This window comes from Pygocentrus nattereri, chromosome 3 (genome assembly GCF_015220715.1).
Source record: "Pygocentrus nattereri isolate fPygNat1 chromosome 3, fPygNat1.pri, whole genome shotgun sequence".
NCBI lineage: Eukaryota > Metazoa > Chordata > Actinopteri > Characiformes > Serrasalmidae > Pygocentrus > Pygocentrus nattereri.
In genome coordinates this window covers 28,944,948-28,952,191 of record NC_051213.1, presented here as the reverse complement: position 1 = coordinate 28,952,191, position 7,244 = coordinate 28,944,948, and positions in this window count along the sequence as shown.

Here is a 7,244-nt window from a genome sequence, read left to right as displayed (position 1 = left end):
CTTTAAAACTGTACATGTGTGGTAGACACACGTGATAAAATCAATGAGTATAGATGGGCGAGTTATTTTTTACTCAAAACACTGCAACATTACAAATTACAATTTACAAATGTCAAAATAGCATTTTATTAAAAACAAGTGCATCAAAAGCTTTTCTAAAAATATAATTCAAATTGTTTTCATACCTGTACAATTAACAGGTTTGGACACCTGTTAAAAAAGTGGAAAGATAAATAGAAAGATAAATGTACATGTATTACATACGTTAATTACATTATAAAATGTCAATTAAAATACACCATATTTCCAAAAGTATCCAGACACCCTTTTCTAATTTGTGTGTTAGAAAAGAATGGGATACTCTGGTGGAGCCACATTAGAGGAGCTTTGTGGTCATGATTGACCATAAATACGTCTGCGTGGGTCTGAGTTAAATAAGTCAACCCACATCTTCTCCTAAACGACAGCAGATGAAGAAATTTTTTCCACTCTCATATTACTCATGTTTTTACACAATACCAGAAAAAAGACCACATCTACCTATTGTCATTTTCAGGTGAATTTATTTGATGGTAGTTTGACGGATATCAAATCTTTGCAGATATGTTACAATAGTGTGATAACAAATGAGGAGGTGTCAAACAAAGTTTGGACAAAGTGTACATATGTATACAGGCCATACCCCGGAATGTGGACACTCCAGTCGGTAAACTACGCCTGAGGTGTTATTTCCCAGGATAATTTCCCTGTCTTTGTCATGATACAGGACAGTCCTCGTGTCCACCTCTCCATTTTCATCAACGATGACCCTGTTCTTTAGACAAGCAATCAAAAAACATGATGCACAATTTATACTTCATCAGTTTAGCCTGTTCTTTGTTTTTAGGTATGCAAACATGTTTGGATGTTTGGAAGACTTTATGGTGCCAAATCAACAGGAATTCATTTATCAACCCTAATAATTAACAAGAATAATAGTAACAATAGTAAAAATAAATAATAATACACTGCAAAATCCATAATGCAGCTCATTGTCACAAAATCCATGCAAAAGTTTCTTATCTTTTGGTGCAGGAATATCTAGTATTTGACTTTAAGATAAATCAAGATCCAGTCTGGAGTAGAACCCTGCCAGATACTCTGTAAAGAATGAACATACCAAATCATCCAGTGTTTTAAACCTGACAGAATAACTTTAGAGTCATTAAACATTAAAGAGACAAGCAACCAGTGCAATGATGTTTACCTAACTCAAATCAGCCTTTCTACACTGTAAAAAATATTGGTTTGATTTAAAAGGCTTAGTTACCAGACTGCATTAACATTTCCAGTTAATTGAATAATAATAATAAATTAAGAGTAAAAGGAATTTGTGTCTTGAGTCTGGTATCTTGGAAAGCATTTCCGAGTTGAAACAGCTTTTCTGTTGTTACAGTGTATTGGTATGAGTTAGTTTGACACATTAGACTAAAGGGGAGATATTCTGAACCCACATCAAACAGGCCTGGACGAAACAACCCCCAAATTACTAAAGCTGAAGTTTGAAATAGTCACGAGTTTCGGCATGGTTATTTCCACTGAAAGCTCTTTTGGCATTTATGACACCGCATGTAAAGTGTCTATAGGTATTGTATATATTCATAATGCTGCCAGCACTTGAGAGAGACTTCTTAAACAGAAAAATCATCACTTTAGCGATGAGATGTGTAAAGAAATGTTCAAACCACATTCACTTTTGCCCGTGGCTAACAACCTACAGGCTTCTACTGTTTCGCTTTCCTTCAACTGTGTGATGATCTCATCACTGTTTCGTGTCTCTGATGGAAGGGTAAATGTGTTTATGGAGGAAAAAAAAAATTACTGATAAGATCTTGACTGTGTTTGCTTCTGTGCATAACCAGACTATAAAACAGATTGTCGCTTCATGATGAAAAGCAGCTCAGCTAGGCTAATGCTAATCACCAGAAAGAGAGAAGGCAGCAGCTAATACTGTTTTTTGTACATAAGTATCAGTGCTGTGTGCAGATCGGACATTTTCTCTCACGTTTGACAGAGGATTGCGCTTTTCAGCTTCACTCGAGTTGAAGTGCTATGGAGAGTGTGTTGTGGTTGTGATTGAGCAGCACATTTTAAGCTACAGTCATAAAATCATTAAGCCTGAGTTAAACTCAGAGTAACATTCCTGACCCACGCCTTCTGTGAGATCATTCATGTTCACTTTGGCACATTAATAACTTTTTTTTCCACTCTCCAAATGACTCAGGCTTTTAGAGATAGAAAGGCCACATCTACACACGTCATCTTGTAGTGAATCCATTTCATTGTACTGTTCTAAAAAATTATTTAACTCACCATTTGGGGTTAATAAATATTGGGCCTCACTTTATTATAATGCTTTTTAGACCAAAGCCTCATCTCAAAACTCTCATTAAACAATGTCTCAGACATTAGGCGGTGTTTTCATAACCATGGAATAACTCTGTGATTTAGCCTTTAAAAGCGTTAAACTCTTCAGCCGTTTGGTTCCCATCATCACAACTATGCACAAATCCAGAATATGATTCTCTAGAATGGAGCAAAACACATCAAAAATCATTCTGAATATTATATCTAAATTATTTAATTATGCAAAAACTTCCTGTTTAATAAACAACCCAGATGATTCTCAGCTAGATCATGTTGGAGTTGGGCTCAGAATAAAGTTTAGGTTACCATAAAATTCACACTGAGTTTATGTTTAGGATTAGAGTGAGTATTCGGTGTGGGGTCATGGAACTATTATGGCTAATTTATTTATTTTATATGGCCAAATTCTCCAAAATGGTACCTTTACAGAAGAAGGTGAAGCATACTTAACTTATTCCAAGTTTATAAGTCATTTTGGACATTTTAACTGATCCATTAACCACAACGTTTCACACACTGTAAAGAATATCTGCTGGGTTCAAATGGGGTGGAAAAATTTAATTTGAAAAAAAAAAAAAGATGCATGTTTTTGAGCAGTAGTGATTGTATCCCTTTATTCTGCTTCTCTGTTTTATCTCTTTTCTAAATGCAAGTTACAGTCAAAGCTGTATCTACAAAAACAAAAATTTATTTATAGTCATGATGATGTATTTTAAGAACTAAAGGCATTGGCAACATCTCACTAACCCCTCTGCTTTATGACACAGAAGCAGCAATTATAGTGTAAGGAACCATAAAAGTACCTACAATCAAATCCCATCGAGTGGTGCAGTTGGGATCAGGTGCCTCGCTGAGCAAATATGCAACAGAATTATTTCTGAACACCTTGTTGCAACATGTGAGCATAGAGCCATCAACGCTCATCACCAGACACACCAGTACGCCTATAAGGAGAGAGAAACAAGCGTTGATATGTAGGTCAAATAATGACCTTTTATGAAAGCTTTTCACTTTAGGTCAGAGCAGTTTACTCACTGTATTTGACGGAAATTACAAACGTCACTCAAGCCGGCAAAGAAAACCGCCCACTGCCAACCAATTGCACTGACTTTATACGCATGCTATTAACTGTGTGATACTATCAGGAAGCCCAACATGTATTATTGTTTACATTTGCATTACAACTTCACTAATGATGCCTGTTCTCTGGATCAGAAAACATAAAAGTAAATGAAAATTCACTTCATTAAAGCCATTTTATTGTGTTTTGAGTGACCACTATCATTTGGGATAAATGTTTATTTTATATGAAGTCATTTCACTCTTTGAAATTAAACTTTTAATCACTTCCACATTTGCATTTGGTATTTGTGAACAATACGTCTTGAAAGGGGGAAGAGAGATATTCCATTGTTCTTTGAATGAGATGAAAAGTTTTTCTTATCAAGAAAATAATATCCTTTACATTGTTGACTTTTTCTTTTTTTACACCAAAGAGCTAATGATACAGAAAGTAAATGTGGCCTTAATTTAACACATGCTACTATGTAATTAATCATGTAATAATGTAACTGCCTATGAATAATTATGTAATGTAAATTGAATGTATGACGAAAGGGCAATTAAAACTCTGGACTTCTGTGGATTGACACATTATAATTATTAGGAACTTCTTACTGCACAACAAAGCCTTTATTATGTTGTCATTGATCTTGCCTCCTACGAATCATACATATGACTTGTCTCACTCTAGCTCACTCAGACTCGCGTCTTTTGCCACTTTCCATTTTTCCCACCAAGCAGCCTGGGACTTTCCGTGTACACTTTGCCGACTCTTACAACTTTGTCACTGTAAATCATTCATGCTTCAGTTTTCCAAAGTTTGTTTTGTTGCTCATGATTCATTATAAAAGAAAGCTTGATTTTAACTTGATTTAAATGTGAGTCAAATTTCAAGTTTATTAAATGTCAAACACTGTTAGAAATGAAGCTTCTGTGCAGGTACATTTTTCACTCATCAAGATACAAACTATGTAAATGTCCCCTCAAAGGTACAACAGTGGCTTTAAAGTCCAACTGTGCACCTTCTATAAGTTTATCCCAGGTGAAAAGTATATATTTGTATCTTTTCATGACCTAATGTTTTAAAATAGAACAGTAAAATAAAAAGCCTGGAGATAAGATGGGGTGTGTGGAGTCAACACACCTTAAAAATATCATTTTAATGGATTATAATACAACTATGTTCCCTGACTAAAGGTACTGAGATGTACCCTTGAGGATACCATTCCAGTGACAAGATCCCCTCTGCCCCAGAGTGAATAGTAAGTTAACAGAGAAATAATCATGTGCTGCATTCTGTTTACAAAGTATTTGAAGTTCAGTAAGCAAAATGAACATTTAAAGACTCCCAGGAAGCTGATTTTTATTAAGTTAAAACTCCAAATCACTTTTTCAGTTTTTTGCAAATTTTCTCTTCTCTTTCCTGACCTTTTTTTTCTGTTCTTTATTTGCCATAATATATAGCACAGTGACTTCACAATGACTGCAAGCAGTGCTTATCATTTATATTTATACTGCTTTCTGTTCAATACTGACAACTCAGCAGATAATGTACCCCATCTTCATAACCAAACTCTCATGTGCAAAGAGAGGAAAAACCTTTTCATCAGCATACGAGACAGAGAAACGCCAACATAAAATGACTAAACTCAAAAATAAGAGATTGCAATCAATCCAAGAGGGAGATATCAGTTTTACTTCTCACAGCTGAGCAGCAAAGCAATAGAAAATAGCGCAAAAATGAAAATGATGTAATCATGCATTTCACTAATACCGACAGCCAATCCTGAATTTTTGCAGCACAGTAGATTAAGACTTAGTCTTAGTCGCCTGTGTTTAAGTGTGTGCACAGGTCTGCAGGGCTTACCGCAATATGTTTGTATGCCTTTTAGTCCCAATGACATTGTCTTCCACTAGCTGTTGTTGGAAAGAAGTGTTATGAAGGCGCATATGCTGAGAAGGCGCATATGTTGAGATCAGATTATCCCTGTGTGAGAGTTCTTGTGATGACTGCAACAAGCTTCCCATCTGCACAACTCTTTGTGGCTTTCAGATTTAATGCCTTTTTATTTCCGGATTGGGGCGGAGCTATGCACTGAACACAAAAATGATCTTAGGCATGGAGCACTACTGCCCTCTTTCTATCAACGGCCACATCTGATTTTCATTCATTTCTCACTTCCCTTTATGCTTGTGAGACGCGTATGATGACGGGTCAGTCTACATGGTTTGCAGAGACAGGGCAGCATGAGACACGAAGTGAACAGAGATAATATTTTATTAAAATTAAATCAGCACAGTGTGTTTACAGTAGATCAAAACCCTGGAACAGGAGGTCCAGCAGGGCTACAGTGATGGCACCAGATACATCAAAATAAAGAGACAGACAGAGAGAAGAGAGAGAGAGAGAGAGAGAGAGTAAGTGAGAAGGAAAGTGAAAGAGGGAGATAGAAAGATAGAGAGAGAAACAGTGAGAAAGGAAGAGACACAGATAGAAACAAGAGAGAGAAACAGAATGATGAAGGGTCCCAAGGAACACTGAGCACTTGAGGTGTAGTAGAAAGTAGAAGTGCAATGAAATACAGCATAGAGAGTGAAGAAAGAAAGAAGCAACAGAGAGAGAGGCAAGAAAATGATAGAATGAGCGTGCAGAGAGCAAGTGAAGAGCAAAAAGAAGGAGAAATATACACAGCAGACAGCGTATCCTAAACTAATTTAGGGGAATAATTAAAGAACAGAAATGAAATGACAGCAGGGCAGAAAGAAAAAAAGGAAAGAACGAGAAAGAAGCAGTGAAACATAGTGGCTGACTAAATCTATGGAAAAATAGACCAGACTGAGGCTATAAAGAGAAGATGAAAAAAGATGCAGAATGAAGAAAGATAGGAAAGACATGCAAGAGAGAGATGAGAAAGATAGAAAGCTTGAAAGCAAGATAGACAGTGAATGAGCAAAGCATGCAAATATCAAAGCACAAAATAAAGTGCAGAAAGAAGAGAAGAATGGCAGGAAAACAAGCAGAGACAGAGCAGAAAAAAAGAAAGACATGAAAACATGCAAGAGGGAGGAGAGAAAGTTTGAAAGCAGGATAGAAGGAACCGAGTAAAGCATGCAAATATCAAACGACAGAATAAAATACACAGAGAAGAACGACAGGAAAACAAAGAGACAGAGCAGAAAGAAAGGAAAAGAAGAAAGAAAGAAAGAAACAATGAAAGAAAGGGGTTAGAAAGACAGAAAAGTCATGAAAGTAAGATGGAGATACAATGAAAGAAAAAGAAAGAATGAAAGACAAAAGGAAGACAGAAAGAAAAAAGGAAGAAAAAATGAATGAGAATGAAGACAAGAAAGAAAATAGGAAAGAAAAAGACAAGAAAGAGGAAGAAAGAAAGAAAGAAAGAAAGAAAGAAAGAAAATGAATGACAATGAAGACAAGAAAGAGAAAGAAAAGAAATAGAAAAGGAGAAAGAAGAAAAGAAAAAAAGAAGAATGAATGAAAGAAAGAAAGAAAGAAAGAAAGAAAGAAAGAAAGAAAGAAAAGGGAAGAATGGGAAAGAAAGGCACAATTAAAGATAGAATGAAAGAAAGTAAAAAAAGAAAGAAAAAAGAAAGATGAATGAATGAAAGATTGAAAGGGCAAGGAACAGGAAGAAAAGGCACAATGAAAGAAAGAAGAGAGGAGAAAGGTTAAATAATAAAGAAAAAAGCAAGAAGGCAAAAGCGAAATAAAAGCCCAGAAATATAAAGACAGCAAGCAAGAAGGAAAAAGAGGAAGA